The sequence below is a fragment of the Nerophis ophidion genome, linkage group LG17 (genome assembly GCF_033978795.1).
Source record: "Nerophis ophidion isolate RoL-2023_Sa linkage group LG17, RoL_Noph_v1.0, whole genome shotgun sequence".
Classification (NCBI taxonomy): Eukaryota; Metazoa; Chordata; class Actinopteri; order Syngnathiformes; family Syngnathidae; genus Nerophis; species Nerophis ophidion.
In genome coordinates, this window is record NC_084627.1 from 40,668,742 (window position 1) to 40,684,909 (window position 16,168).

A 16,168-nucleotide genomic window follows, 5' to 3' on the forward strand; every position below is an offset into this window, starting at 1 on the left:
TGTGTGTGTGTGTGTGTGTGTGTGTGTGTGTGTGTGTGTGTGTGTGTGTGTGCACATGCCCATTGTCCAGGGGAAACTGTACAGAAAATGAGCAAAAATAAGATAAATTCAGGTTTTAAGTTTTGGTGGAAAGTTCAGAATTTCCCGTATTTTGGCACATTTTCCTTGATTTTACGAGCCCCGATTGCCTGTCTACTAGAGATGGTGATCTTACAATCATAAAATATTTAGTCAAAGGCTGGATTACAAAGAATCAACAAAACTTGCAACGGAAGGGAGGTAGTGGCAGCTAAGGAGGCCGGCTGCAGCTGTTTAAGCACTATTCAGCCATCCATCTCGCCTAAAGGAAATCAAGCCGTGGTGAAGGTGTGTGTGTGTGTGTGTGTGTGTGTGTGTGTGTGTGTGTGTGTGTGTGTGTGTGTGTGTGTGTGTGTGTGTGTGTGTGTGTGTGTGTGTGTGTGTGTGTGTGTGTGTGTGTGTGTGTGTGCACATGCCCATTGTCCAGGGGAAACTTTACAGAAAATGACCAAAAATAAGATAAATTCTGGTTTTAAGTTTTGGTGGAAAGTACAGAATTTCACGTATTTTGGCACATTTTCCTTTATCTTACGCGACCCGACTGCCTGTCTACTAGAGATGGTGATCTTACAATAATAAAATATTTAGTCATAGGCTGGATTACATAGAATCAACAAAACTTGCAACAGAGGGGAGGTAGTGGGAGCTACGGAGGCCGGCTGCAGCTGTTTAAGCACTACTCAGCCACCCATCTCGCCTAAAGGAAATCAACCAGTAGTGAAGGTGTGTGTGTGTGTGTGCAGATGCCCATTGTCCAGGGGAAACTTTACAGAAAATGAGCAAAAATAAGATAAATTCTGGTTTTAAGTTTTGGTGGAAAGTCCAGAATTTCCCGTATTTTGGCACATTTTCCTTTATTTTACGCGACCCGACTGCCTGTCTACTAGAGATGGTAATCTTACAATCATAAAATATTTAGTCAAAGGCTGGATTACATAGAATCAACAAAACTTGCAACAGAGAGATGGGAGGTAGTGGGAGCTACGGAGGCCGGCTGCAGCTGTTTAAGCACTACTCAGCCATCCAACTCGCCTAAAGGAAATCAAGCCGTGGTAAAGGTGTGGGGTGTGGGGTGTGGGGTGTGGGGTGTGGGGTGTGGGGTGTGTGTGTGTGTGTGTGTGTGTGTGTGTGTGTGTGTGTGTGTGTGTGTGTGTGTGTGTGTGTGTGTGTGTGTGTGTGCACATGCCCATTCCCATTGTCCAGGGGAAACTTTACAGAAAATGAGCAAAAATAAGATAAATTCTGGTGTGGAGAGGCGGAGCCAACGGTAGGGCAGGCCACGCTGTGGCCCTGATCAAGATGGCGACAAGGAGGCGGAGTATGTGGCGGAACGGAGAGGCTGGGCGGGCCAGGAGCGACGCCGCAGACGAAATCAGGTGCGTCGGTCGCGCACCTGGACACAATCAACATATCTCCTCTGGCTGTATAAAAGGGGAGAAGGAGGAGGGATCGGGGCTGAAGGAGTTGGAGAGCCGGAAAGAGGGATCGAAGAGCAACAGAGAGCGAGTCATAGAACGGGACAACGACGACGGCGGCTGAAAGAGCGGACTGGAGAGCGAGACACGGAGGAGCGAGCGCAAAAGTCTGCCTGTATTTGAAAAAATAAGAGAGTCAAACCTGATCGAACCATGTCCTTCCTGGGTGGTCCACGCAACCCACACGACGACAGCAAGCGACTGTCACATCTGGTTTTAAGTTTTGGTAGAAAGTCCAGAATTTCCCGTATCTTGGCACATTTTCCTATATTTTACGCGACCCGATTACCTGTCTACTAGAGATGGTAATCTTACAATCACTTGCACTTCAATACTATTCCCATTTTTGGGGTAACAATTCGATTCAGAATCAAATCTGAATACAACACAATTCTGGATTCAATTTGTAATACATCATTTGTTTAATGACACTTTTTCAAAACAGGTTACAGGTTGCAAAAGCTTCTCTTGGCTGCTGACGTATACGCACAGTGTTGACCAAAATGTCTTTAAAAAATGAAAATAAAATGTCATTGATTCTTGTAAATTATAAATGAATTTATAATTGGAATAGGAAAAAATCGTAATCTGATTGTGAATCAGTTAGCCTGCAACGGTAGCGTGCAACCATATTATTTGACTTGTGTTGTTTTATTTTGAAGGCCTGGTTTTAGCAGCTGGAGGATGTGTTGGGACCAGACTGGAAGCTGTGCTCCTCTGACAGGAAGACACAATGGCCTCACCACCAAAGATAAAGAGTTAGCATCAAGCTGGTAAGCAGAATGCGTCACAGTACACCAAAGTTCTTGTCAGCTGAACCGAGGTAAGGTTGTATTGTGATGAGTCAGCAAACCAACAACTGTTGTCATGCCTACAAGTTGACAATGTCAGCTAAGTGTGTTTTATCCCTCAATTCCAAGTATCAGAAATGAAGGAGGAGTAAAAGGGCTGGAAATGCATTTGAATTGAGCTGTCAAAAGTAATGCTTTATGGTAAACAATTGCAGAGCAGAATGACTCAAAATTCTGAAAAACCTTGTTAGCATCACATTTCTGGGAAGTTTATTTAAGTACTCCGGTGCATTCATTGTTCACGCTGCAAGTCAATCTCCATTTTTATTGCCCCTATGTGACCTGTATCGCATTTTTTCATGTCAGATTTTTCGAATCCGACACAGGCCTTTTTTTGTATGTTTATATACAAAACTACAAAAGCAGTGAAGTTGTCACCTCGTGTAAACGGTAAATAAAAAGAGAATACAACAAATCCTTGTCAACTTATATTAAAATCGAATAGACTGAAAACACAAGATATTTCATGTTCACACTGAGAAACTTCATTTTTTTCCCGCAAATAATCATGAACTTAGAATTTAAGGGCAGCAACACATTGCACATTTAAAGGCCTACTGAAATGAGATTTTCTTATTTAAACGGGGATAGCAGGTCCATTCTATGTGTCATACTTGATCATTTCGCGATATTGCCATATTTTTGCTGAAAGGATTTAGTAGAGAACATCGACGATAAAGTTCACAGCTTTTGGTTGCTAATAAAAAAGCCTTGCCTGTACCGGAAGTAGCAGACGATGTGCGCGTGACGTCACGGGTTGTGGAGCTCCTCACATCCGCACATTGTTTACAATCATGGCCACCAGCAGCAAGAGCGATTCAGACCGAGAAAGCGACGATTTCCCCATCAATTTGAGCGAGGATGAAAGATTAATGGATGAGGAAAGTTAGAGTGAAGGACTAGAAAAGAAAAAAAAAAAGACTATACAGTAGGAGCGATTCAGATGTTATTAGACAAATTTACTAGGATAATTTTGGAAAATCCCTTATCTGCTTATTGTGTTACAAGTGTTTTAGTGAAAGTCGGGTGTGGTGACCGCCAGTGTCTCTGAGGGAACCCACGCTTCTTGACGAGGCGAAGGTAGCCGTTGGGGCCGGGCTGATATATGAAGTGAATTGAAGTGAAATGAATTTATATAGCGCTTTTTCTCTAGTGACTCAAAGCGCTTTACATAGTGAAACCCAATATCTAATTTACATTTAAACCAGTGTTGGTGACACTGGGAGCAGGTGGGTATAGAGTCTTGCCCAAGGACACAGCGGCAGTGACTAGGATGGCGGAAGCGGGGATTGAACCTGGAACCCTGAAGTTGCTGGCATGGCCGCTCCACCAACCGAGCTATACCGCCCCATATATATATATATATATATATATATATATATATATATATATATATATATATATATATATATTTTTTTTTTCCCTCCCCACGGTGGAAGCATCCCACGTTCGGGGGCGGCCGGTCGGAGCAGGCAAGAGAGCCCACAGCTGCCTCTTTGACAGTTGCAGGAGGAACGATGCAAGCTCTCCGCTCATGTCTACGTTAAGAGCCGACTTCTTAGCACCATTTTCTCACCGAAACCTGCCGGTTGACATGTGGTAGGGAACCATGTTCGCTTGACCGCTCTGTTCCATAGTAAAGTTTCACCGTCATCTTTCGGCAATGGAAACAAGGAAACACCGGCTGTGTTTGTGTTGCTAAAGGCGGCCGCAATACACCGCTTCCCACCTACATCTTTCTTCTTTGACGTCTCCATTATTAATTGAACAAATTGCAAAAGATTCAGCAACACAGTAGTCCAGAATACTGTGGAATTATGCGATTAAAGAAGACGACTTATAGCTGGGATCGGGGCTGGAACAAAAGGTCTGCTACAATCCGCGACATCACGCGCACGCCTCATCATACCGCGACGTTTTCAACAGGATAGTTTGCGCGAAATTTAAAATTGAGTAAACAAAAAAGGCCGTATTGGCATGTGTTGCAATGTTAATATTTCATCATTGATATACAAACTATCAGACTGTGTGGTCGGAAGTAGTGGGTTTCAGTAGGCCTTTAAAATTGATGTTTATTTGTGATTAATTTGAAAGAATCACAGCAAAACCTGCGATTAATCTGATTAAGAATTTTAACATTTGACAGCACAAGTTTGTTAACATGATGTTGGATTTGAGAAACACCTTGCGGTGCAGCTTGGACACATCTTTACTAAAGAACCGAGGTTCATTGTTTTTTTTTTCGGGTCTTTGATCTCCAGACACCCTCTCCTAGGCCTGTGGTTCTCAACCTCTTTTCAGTGATGTACCCCCTGTGAACATTTTTTTAATTCAAGTACCCCCTAATCAGCCCAACATGCTCCTCTGCTTGTAAAACCAGTTATGTGATTACGTGACGACGACCAAAGGGCGAGGGAGTGGGGGACCAGTACTTTTTAGAGGCGGTATAGTACCGAATTATGATACATTAATACCGTGGTACTATAGTAATATCGTACAACCCCAAGTGCATACAGTGGGGCAACAAAGTATTTAGTCAGCCACCGATTGTGCAAGTTCTCCCACTTAAAATGATGACAGAAGTCTGTAATTTTCATCATAGGTACACTTCAACTGTGAGAGACAGAATGTGGGGAAAAAATCCAGGAATTCACATTGTAGGAATTTTAAAGAATTTATTTGTAAATAAGTATTTGGTCAACCATTCAAAGCTCTCACTGATGGAAGGAGATTTTGGCTCAAAATCTTACGATACATGGCCCCATTCATTCTTTCCTTAACACGGATCCATCGTCATGTCCCCTTAACAGAAAAACAGCCCCAAAGCATGATGTTTTCACCCCCGTGCTTCACAGTAGGTGTGGTGTTCTTGGGATGCAACTCAGTATTCTTCTTCCTCCAAACACGACGAGTTGAGTTTATACCAAAAAGTTCTATTTTGGTTTCATCTGACCACATGACATTCTCCCAATCCTCTGCTGTATCATCCATGTATCCATTTTGGTATAAACTCAACTAAAATCAATGGTGTTATTATTTATTGACTTTTTTAAGGCTCCAATTATTATGTAATCTCAAATATTCCACTTAAAAAAAAATATTGGGTGATAATATTGCATATTTTGCGTTTTTTGTTTCTATCAAAAAACAAGGTTTTCTTTGACAAAAAGAGCATACAACTATCTATCTATCTATTTTGGTATAAACTCAACTGGTCGTGTTTGGAGGAAGAAGAATAATGAGTTGCATCCCAAGAACACCATAACTTCCAGTGTGTATCAAACTGGTAGCCCTTCGCAATAATCAGTACCCAAGACGTAGCTCTTGGTTTCAAAAAGGTTGGTGACTCCTGCTCTAGATCAACATTAGATCCATCTGTCAATATAATGTTTTTAAAGATTTAAGTTGTATGCTCTTTTTGTCAAAGAAAACCTTGTTTTTTGATAGAAAAAAAAAACGCAAAATATGCAATATTATCACCCAATATTTTTTTTTAAGTGGAATATTTGAGATTACATAATAATTGGAGCCTTAAAAAAGTGAATAAATAATAACACCATTGATTTTAGTTGAGTTTATACCAAAATGGATACATGGATGATACAGCAGAGGATTGGGAGAATGTCATGTGGTCAGATGAAACCAAAATAGAACTTTTTGGTATAAACTCAACTCGTCGTGTTTGGAGGAAGAAGAATACTGAGTTTCATCCCAAGAACACCATACCTACTGTAAAGCATGGGGGTGGAAACATCATGTTTTGGGGCTGTTTTTCTGCTAAGGGGACAGGACGATTGATCCGTGTTAAGGAAAGAATGAATGGGGCCATGTATCGTGAGATTTTGAGCCAAAACCTCCTTCAATCAGTGAGAGCTTTGAATGGTTGACCAAATACTTATTTACAAATAAATTCTTACAATGTGAATTCCTGGATTTTTTTCCCACATTCTGTCTCTCACAGTTAAAGTGTACCTATGATGAAAATTACAGACCTCTGTCATCATTTTAAGTGGGAGAACTTGCACAATCGGTGGCTGACTAAATACTTTTTTGCCCCACTGTATATTTTCCCTTCTTTCTTGACTCTCTTTGCTAATGCAAAATGAAACAATATGGATAACAAATGAATGATATTGAATAAAACGAACAACAGCTGTGATTAGCGTTATTAAAAAAGTTGAATATGAATTGATTTGGGAAGTGATTCATCATCTTTGATGGACTCTGCAGGGTGGTAGCTTCTGTCCCATTAGGAACTCTGGAAGGAGACTTTCCTTCCTAACATTCCGCATGAGAGGAGTGCTTTTTTTTTCTTTTCCCTCCCCCGTCCAGCTTGAGTTCCCATGATGTTGAATAATAGACCTTGCTTTCTTAAACAGAGAGGTCACACCCAAAATGGGTCACAGTTGAGCCGGTGTGGGCTCCTCTCATGACGCTCTTGGTGTGTTTTAATGAGGCCGGCTCCCACACTGAGAGGATTAACGTCTCGTCCTTAAAGACAACGGACTAAAAAACAATGTCTATCTTCCACTTCTCATGAAGCTTTTCTCTGCACAACACCACTATTTGTAAGAGGAATTCTGAAGCGGAAGGAAAGGGATTTTCCTTTTCTACCAATAAAAAAAGGATGAAAAATCATTAAAAGCCTACTGAAATGAGATTTTCTTATTCAAATGGGGATAGCAGGTCCATTCTATGTGTCATACTTGATCATTTTGGGATATTGCCATATTTTTGCTGAAAGGATTTAGTAGAGAACATCGACGATAAAATTCGCAACTTTTGGTCGCTTATAAAAAAGCTTTGCCTGTACCGGAAGTAGCAGACCATGTGTGCGTGATGTCACGAGTTGTGGAGCTCCTCACATCTGAACATTGTTTACAATCATGGCCACCAGCAGCGAGAGCGATTCGGACCGAGAAAGCGACGATTTCCCCATTAATTTGAGCAAGGATGAAAGATTCGTGGATGAGGAAAGTGAGAGTGAAGAACGAGAAGAAGAAAAAAACAAAAACTAGAGCGATTCAGATGTTATTAGACAAATTTACTAGGATGATTCTGGAAAATCCCTTATCTGCTTATTGTGTTACTAGTGTTTTAGTGAGATGATATATTCATACCTATACAACCTGAAGGTCAGAGGGGTGTGGTGACCGCCAGTGTCTCAGAGGAAAGCCTCGTTTCTTGACGAGGCGAAGGCAGCCGATGCTTCCTCCAAGTTGGAAGCATCCGACAGTCGAGGGCGGACGGTGGGAGGAGGCAAGAGAGTCCGCAGCTGCCTCTTTGACAGGTGCAGGAGGAACGATGCAAGCTCTCCGCTCATGTCTACGGTAAGAACCGATTTATTGCCACCATTTTCTCACCGAAACCTGCTGGTTGACATGTGGTAGGGAACCATGTTCGCTTGACCCCTCTGTTCCATAGTAAAGCTTCACCATCATCTTTTGGGAATGTAAAAAAGGAAACAACAAAACATAGGCTGTGTTTGTGTTGCTAAAGGCGGCCGCAATACACCGCTTCCCACCTACATCTTTCTTCTTTGACGTCTCCATTATTAATTGAACAAATTGCAGAAGATTCAGCAACACAGATGTCCATAATACTGTGGAATTATGCGATGATAATAGACAACTTATAGCTGTGAACGGGTATCGAAAACAGCAACCGCCTATAAAGTTTGTATTTTGATGAGGCGTTATATGAGACTAAACAGAACTTTTTTGTTTTGGTTGAAAGTCAGCCAACACTGAAATATGCTGGCCTGTTTGCATGAGCTGGGTGAAAATCAGCAATCATAGTAGGTGCACTAGGCTGAAGATGACACCATGCGGATACAACTATTTGAATGCAGCAGCTAAAAGAGAAGAAGACAATGCACAAGTGCAAGACCTATTTCTACAAAGTGGACATGCAAGGAACACAACAATCTTAAAGGCTTAATGAAACCCACTACTAGCGACCACGCAGTCTGATAGTTTATATATCAATGATGAAATCTTAACATTGCAACACATGCCAATACGCCCGGTTTAGTTTACTAAATTGCAATTTTAAATTTCCCGCGAAAGTATCATGCTAAGACGTCGCAGTATGATGACGCCTGCATGTGACGTCACGCATTGTAGAGGAAATTTCGTTCCAGCATCTTTCACAGCTATAAGTCGTCTTTTCATCGCATGATTCCACAGTATTCTGGACATCTGTGTTGCCGAATCTTTTGCAATTTGTTCAATTAATAATGGAGACGTAAAAGAAGAAAGATGTAGGTGGGAAGCGGTGTATTGCGGCCGCCTTTAGCAACACAAACACAGCCGGTGTTTCCTTGTTTGCTCGTTTACATTCCCGAAAGATGACGGTGAAGCTTTACTATGGAACAGAGCGGTCAAGCGAACCGGCAGGTTTCGGTGAGAAAATGGTGGTAATAAGTCGTCTCTTGCCGTAGACATGAGCGGAGAGCTTGCATCGTAACTCGTGCACCTGTCAAAGAGGCAGCTGCGGACTTGGGGCGGTATAGCTCGGTTGGTAGAGCGGCCGTGCCAGCAACTTGAGGGTTGCAGGTTCGATCCCCGCTTCAGCCATCCTAGTCACTGCCGTTGTGTCCTTGGGCAAGACACTTTACCCACCTACTCCCAGTGCCACCCACACTGGTTTGAATGTAAAAATTAAATATTGGGTTTCACTATGTAAAGCGTTTTGAGTCACTAGAGAAAAAGCGCTATATAAATATAATTCACCTCACTTCACTTCACTCTCATGCCTCCTCCCACTGGCGTCGGAGACACTGGCGGTCACCACACCCGTGGCCACACCACTCCCTTTTTCAGGTTGTACAGGTATGACCATATAATCTCACTAAAACACTAGTAACACAATAAGCAGATAAGGGATTTTCGAGAATTATCCTAGTTGATTTGTCAAATAACATCTGAATCGCTCTGCCGTCTAGTTTTTGTTTTTGTTTTTTTCTAGTCCTTCACTCTCACTTTCCTCATCCACGAATCTTTCATCCTCTCTCAAATTAATGGTGAAATCATCGCTTTCTCGGTCCGAATCGCTCTTGCTGCTAGTGGCCATGATTGTAAACAATGAGCTCCACAACCCGTGACGTCACGCGCACATCGTCTGCTACTTCCGGTACAGGCAAGGCTTTTTTTATTAGCAACCAAAAGTTCCGAACTTTATCGTCGATGTTCTCTACTAAATCCTTTCAGCAAAAATATGGCAATATCGCGAAATGATCAAGTATGACACATAGAATGGACCTGCTATCCCCGTTTTTAAATAAGAAAATCTCATTTCAGTAGGCATTTAAGGCCTTTTTGAAACAATAATAAATGGCTTCCTTTTCTTCCAACTGCTTCCCATCCTTCCTTCCTCACCTTTGAACAAAGGTCATTTCAGGATTTGAGTGGCTCGTCTCCCCATTTGAGTGTCAACTATTTCTGTATTCCTTCCATATAAAGCTACCGTATTTTCCGGACCATAGGGCGCACCAGATTATAAGGTGCATCTTTTTTCATTCATAAGGCGTACCGGATTATGGAACACATTAAAGCAGGGGTCACCAACCTTTTTGAAACCAAGAGCTACTTCTTGGGTACTGATTAATGTGAAGGGCTACCAGTTTGATACACACTTAAATAAATTGCCAGAAATAGCCATTTGGCTCAATTGATCTTTAATAAATAAATCTATATAAATATGTATTTAAAAAAAAGGGTATTTCTGTCTGTCATTCCGTCGTACATTTTTTTTCCTTTTACGGAAGGTTTTTTGTAGAGAATAAATGATGAAAAAACACTTAATTGAAAGGTTTCAAAGATGAGAAAACAGGAAAAAAATGACAATTAAATTTTGAAACATAGTTTATTTTCAATTTCGATTCTTTAAAATTCAAAATTCAACCAAAAAAAAGAAAAGAGAAACTAGCTAATTCGAATCTTTTTAAAAACAAATTTTGAAATAATTTATGGAACATCATTAGTAATTTTTCCTGATTAAAATTAATTTTAGAATTTTGATGACATGTTTTAAATAGGTTAAAATCCAATCTGCACTTTGTTAGAATATATAACAAATTGCACCAAACTATATTTCTATTTTTCTTCTAGATTTTCCAGAACAAAAATTTTAAAAGAAATTCAAAAGACTTTGAAATAAGATTTAAATTTGATTCTAAAGATTTTCTAGATTTGCCAGAATATTTTTTGGGAATTTTAATCATAATAAGTTTGAAGAAATATTTCAAAAATATTCTTTGTCGAAAAAACAGAAGCTGAAATGAAGAATTAAATTAAAATGTATTTATTAGTCTTCACAATAATTTAAAAAAACATATTTGAACATTGATTTAAATTGTCAGGAAAGAAGAGGAAGGAATATAAAAGGTAAAAAAATATGTGTTTAAAAAAATCCTTTTTTAAGGTTGTATTTTTCTCTAAAATTGTCTTTCTGAAAGTTATAAGAAGCAAAGTAAAAAAATAAATGAATTTATCTAAACAAGTGAAGACCAAGTCTATAAAATATTTTCTTGGATTTTCAAATTCTATTTTGAGTTTTGTCCCTCTTAGAATTAAAAATATCGAGCAAAGCGAGACCCGCTTGTTAGTAAATAAATACAATTTTAAAAATTGAGGCAGCTCACTGGTAAGTGCTGCTATTTGAGCTATTTTTAGAACAGGCCAGCGGACGACTCATCTGGTCCTTACGGGCTACCTGGTGCCCGCGGGCAGGAGAGGTGCTGAATTTCGGGAGTTTCCCGGAAAATCCGGAAGGGTTGGCAAGTATGTTTGTATGATATCCACGAAGTAAGACTATGTATTATGTTGAAGAGGGCAGGAAAATGTAAGATTTTTCTTCATCCTGCTCTTTCTCAGGCATTATTGTGTAAATGTAAAATTGTATAATTGAGGTATAATTGTCTATCGATCAAAAATGCGCATCAATGGAGGAGATAATAACAGTGTTGGTGCTAGGAATTTTCAAAACGGGGTCCCAGGGACCCCGTCAAGTCATGTTCCTTCTTGACTGCACTTAAATGTAGAATATATTTATATTATTCATATATTAATTATTATATATAAAATATATGTCATATATTATTTTTTATTATTATTGATTTTTGTGAGCGAACTGTGGTGCTGAATTTCCCCCAGGATTCAATAAAGTACTTTCTATTCTATTCTATTCTATGAAAATGGGGTCCCACAGCAAATTTTTGGGGTCCCACTTTTTTGTCAGTGTTTTGAAAATAAATGCTAAATGTATGCATTATCCTGTTATATCTCACATTCTATAATGTGTTCTGGAAAAAGCTTGTCATAAACGTTACTTCATTCATTAAAAAATAATTCAAAAGAAAACACATTTTTATGCACATGTAAATATATTCAGTTATAAACATTCATTCACTTTCTTCTTTCCTTCATGGATGTAAACTTTACTGCTGCTGGTAGTTTTTACATATTTTCATTTAATAAGATGTGACTTTAAGGTTTTACTACTTACGTATAAAATACTACACGTATCCTATCTTGCCGATTGTATTGTACCATATGTCCCGGCAAGAAATCTGCCTTCAAAAGACTCCGGCTTATTAGTGATTCCTAAAGCCCAAAAAAAGTCTGCGGGCTATAGAGCGTTTTCCGTTAGGGCTCCAGTACTCTGGAATGCCCTCCCGGTAACAGTTCGAGATGCTACCTCAGTAGAAGCATTTAAGTCTCACCTTAAAACTCACCTGTATACTCTAGCCTTTAAATCAGGGGTAGGGAACCTATGGCTCTAGAGCCAGATGTGGCTCTTTTGATGACTGCATCTGGCTCTCGGATAAATCTGAGCTGACATTACTTAACACGATAATTATGAATAATTCCACTTGTAACCACAGTGTTAAAAATAACGTTCAAAATATAAAAAATTGTCATGGGTTTTTAATCCATCCATCCGTTTTCTACCGCACCTGTTCAAGAAGTTGCGTTAATGGTAAGAAGTAATTTATTTATTATTGGTTAGTTTAGGGCTTGCCCTCCCGGGGGTTTATTCAGACCACCAAGTACCGACATGAGAACCTGTTTCAGGGTTACAATATTATTTTATTTTTCAATAAATCTCTCAGTTGCTTTCCAGCAATTGTCGTTTTCTCTTTAATTCTCGCTCGCGCTCTGGCTCCAGCCCCAACCCCATCTTTCCTCCTGGCTGCTGCTTATAACAGAACGACAGGTGATGTTGCGATCCGTGACTTGGATCTTCACATGTTGTTTATATTTCCATCTTTGTTTCATTCTCCGTCTGACCCGTTTATTTCCTGTTTTGTCCATCACTATGGTTACTCATTAGTCCACCTGCTACACTCGGTCCGCACACCTGCTTCAGCTAATCACCCTCCTTTATAAGCCAGCCTCTTCTGTTTATTCTTTCTGGGACTCTAATTTACTCACATGCAACAAGTAACGTCAGGTATGTTTTTCTCGCTAGCTCATTAGCTAAGCCACCTTATTGTCATCTTTAGCTCACATGCTAATCATCTTTGTTTTTACTTTTTGTGCCATCGTGCCAAGTCTTAGTTCTTTATATTTCCTAGCTTACACGCTAGCGTATTTTGTTTCCCTTTTTATTAGCTCCAGTGTTTTTGTTCAGAGCTCACTTTTTGTTAATAAATTTGTTAGATCCTACCTTTGTTGTGTTCTTCGTTTGACGCATCCTCGAGGGAATCGAACCCGGTACCACGATGCCGAACCGGCGTAACAGGTGATTAGATAACAAGGCACAGGTGGGCCGTCTACGCACCTGTCGCTGATTTCGAGGCCGATCCTGGCAACACCCCGCTTCGCTGCAGGCCTGCAGGCCACACCGCCCCTCCACGGTTAGCTTCAGATTAACAATGTTATTACAAAGAATAAGAGACCTGTTGGTCTTACATAAAAATGCACGCGTTTAGTTGTGTTCAGTGTTAATAAAAATATTATATGTCTCTTACAGAAATACATTTTAAAATATTTGGCTTTCCTGGCTCTCTCAGCCAAAAAGGTCCCCGACCCCAGCTTTAAATAGACCTCCTTTTTAGACCAGTTGATCTGCCACTTCTTTTCTTTTTTCTCCTATGTCCCCCCCTCCCTTGTGGAGGGGGTCCGGTCCGATGACCATGGATGAAGTACTGGCTGTCCAGAGTCGAGACCCAGGATGGACCGCTCGTCGGGACCCAGGATGGACCGCTCGCCTGTATCGGTTGGGGACATCTCTACGCTGCTGATCCGCCTCCGCTTGGGATGGTTTCCTGTGGACGGGACTCTCGCTGCTGTCTTGGATCCGCTTTGAACTGAACTCTCGCGGCTGTGTTGGAGCCACTATGGATTGAACTTTCACAGTATCATGTTAGACCCGCTCGACATCCATTGCTTTCGGTCCCCTAGAGGGGGGGGGGTTGCCCACTTCTGAGGTCCTCTCCAAGGTTTCTCATAGTCAGCATTGTCACTGGAGTCCCACTGGATGTGAATTCTCCCTGCCCACTGGGTGTGAGTTTTCCTTGCCCTTATGTGGGTTCTTCCGAGGATGTCGTAGTCGTAATGGTTTGTGCAGTCCTTTGAGACATTTGTGATTTGGGGCTATATGAATAAACATTGATTGATTGATTGATTGAAGTTGCAGGTGTCTTTATTCCAGTATAAACGTGTAAAAAGTGTCATGAAGCTGCAAAAGAAACTTTAAAAAAAAGCCCACCTGTGCAGCAAAGATAAAATGAGTCACTCTGGATAGAAAAATATATATATATATAAAAGAAACCTGTGTGGGTTCTTGTGTAATCCTTGGCTTGAGCATGTTTTCCATTTGCAGTGTAAATACAGTAACTGAGTGACACAAGCATTTTCTATTTCTGAGCCGGTTGCATAAGAACAGAGTGAAAGAGGGAAAAAAAAGGGCTGCATTTCAGACGGAAGGAAAAATAAGACTAAATGGATGCAGCGAGTACATCCCCACATTGTGTCCTTTGTTCTGTGTGCATAAAGCGCCATGTTTAAATGTTGCAGGGAACTTTTCAGATATTTGATATATTTCTCTACTGATACGTGATGCCGAGACCAGCTGCTACCTTTTGCTTGAGGAAAATAATCTTTTGGTCTTTGTTTGGAATGTGCTTTGAGCGTTTGTAGTTGGGTTCATGTAAGTAAGCGGGTTTATTTTACAGCATCATGCTTGAAATGAAGAGGGAATGTATATTGCAAGAAACTTGATGATAAAGTCTTTGTGATGCATGATACAACTGAAACTGATATATTTTAGTTATATTGAAAACAATCCGTTCAAATAAAATGATCAGATTAGTTTTCTGCCATGAATTGATTCACCTGGACCCCAACGTAAACAAGTTGAAAAACGTATCCGGGTGTTACCATTTAGTGGTCAATTCTACGGAATAAGTACTGTACTGTGCAATCTACTAATACAAGTTTCAATCAATCAATCAATCAATTAATTCTTGTTGCTAGGCAGAGTTTGTTGGGTCCACTCAAACTGTAACTACGGGAGGTCCAATGGCAGAGTCTTGTCAACCAAGGCAGGTTTAGTTGACAAGCCTTGCTTGGACATCCAGGGTGCAGCCTCTGGATTGGCAGACTGGGTGTGTTTCAACTATCGTGGATCGCACTCCACAGTGTTGGAGATTAGGCGACGCCATTTGGTCGTACTTCAGATTTAGGATGAGCAGTGTGGTTATTGTCCTGGTTGTGGAACAGTAGACCAGGTCTTTACTCTCGACAGTGTCCTTGAGGCTGCATGGAAGCTCGCCTAACCAGTTTACATGTTTTTTTGTGGACTTGGAGAAGGAATTTGACTGTGTGACTTGGAGGGGGGTTTTCCGGGAATATGGGGCATTGAACCACCTGATTGTGGCCGTCCACTCCCTATATCAGGGGTGCCCACACTTTTTCTGCAGGCGAGCTACTTTTCAATTGACCAACTCGAGGGGATCTACCTCATTTATATATATCATTTATATTTATTTATTTATGAAAGAGACATTTTTGTAAACAAGTTAAATGTGTTTAATGATAATACAAGCATGTGTAACACATATAGATGTCTTTCTTTCACAAAGACAAGAATATAAGTTGGTGTATTACCTGATTCTGATGACTTGCATTGATTGGAATCAGACAGTAATGATGATAACGCCCACATTTTCAAATGGAGGAGAAAAAAAGTTGTCCTTTCTGTACAATACCACATGAAAGTGGTTGGTTTTTGGCATCTAATTCATCCAGCTTCCATACACTTTACGAGAAAAACATTGGCGGCAAATTCCGTTGCTTGCTTGATTGACATTCACGGCACCCGAGGGTCTTGTGAGATGACGCTGGCTGCTGCCAGTTCATTATTATGAAAAAATGACAGAGAGGAAGCCACTATGTATTGAACTCTCACAGTATCATGTTAGACCCGCTCGACATCCATTGCTTTCGGTCCCCTAGAGGGGGGTTGCCCACATCTGAGGTCCTCTCCAAGGTTTCTCATAGTCAGCATTGTCACTGGCGTCCCACTGGATGTGAATTCTCCCTGCCCACTGGGTGTGAGTTTTCCTTGCCCTTTTGTGGGTTCTTCCGAGGATGTTGTAGTCGTAATGATTTGTGCAGTCCTTTGAGACATTTGTGATTTGGGGCTATATAAATAAACATTGATTGATTGATTGGTATCAGTGCAGCGTCTGCAATGTTGTGGACTCTGCATCGGTCCGTCGAGGTGAAGCTGAAATGCAGTGCTCTCAATTTACCG

At 40.7% G+C, this 16,168-nt stretch overlaps 1 long non-coding RNA gene across 2 annotated transcripts in view; it reads left to right on the plus strand.

The window, feature by feature from the left end:
• LOC133536437 (uncharacterized) overlaps positions 1–3,211 on the plus strand; it is a 141,219-nt gene extending 138,008 nt beyond the window's left edge. For both annotated transcript variants that reach the window (XR_009802461.1, XR_009802462.1), the window contains one exon: positions 2,216–3,211. This is a non-coding gene — a long non-coding RNA (uncharacterized LOC133536437). The remainder of the gene's footprint in view (positions 1–2,215) is intronic.
• Positions 3,212–16,168: the final 12,957 nt, after the last annotated feature.